General features: G+C 43.6%; 1 pseudogene; it reads right to left on the reverse strand.

The window, feature by feature from the left end:
• Window positions 1–472, reverse strand: part of LOC119587666 — a 99,109-nt pseudogene that overhangs the window by 66,838 nt on the left and 31,799 nt on the right.

Consider the following 472-nt stretch of genomic DNA (forward strand, 5'->3'; position numbering starts at 1 on the left):
AGTCATCCTCTCCAACACAGCATTAACTCCCCAACTCAAATAAACATAAGAATAGCAAAAATATAAAGCAAAACCAACCCTCAAAACAGAAAAAACCCCCCCCCCCCCACCGAAAAAAAAATCATTTGTAACCTACGAAATCGAACTCAACGTCGGTTTTGAAAAGAACCCGCTGTACCAGCTTTAGTACATATTTCATCCCGGCGAAAGACCACTACATCAGGCTTGGCGTAAGAGCGTTCATACAGTCATCGATAAATTCAACCCGATAAATTCACGCCTATGAAGTGGCTGTTGGGTCGAGTGCGGGCGGGGGTCGAGGGACAAAGCGTGTTTTTGAGCCTCATACATATTTCAAGAGTTTCGGACACGGTCGCTTGTACTGTAAATAAAGAGGGATTTTTTTTCATATGTGTGTGTGTGAGTTTGGTGGGGGGGGGGGTCTATGAAAAGTGATATCCTTTCCTTTTTT

The sequence above is a fragment of the Penaeus monodon genome, chromosome 23 (genome assembly GCF_015228065.2).
Source record: "Penaeus monodon isolate SGIC_2016 chromosome 23, NSTDA_Pmon_1, whole genome shotgun sequence".
NCBI lineage: Eukaryota > Metazoa > Arthropoda > Malacostraca > Decapoda > Penaeidae > Penaeus > Penaeus monodon.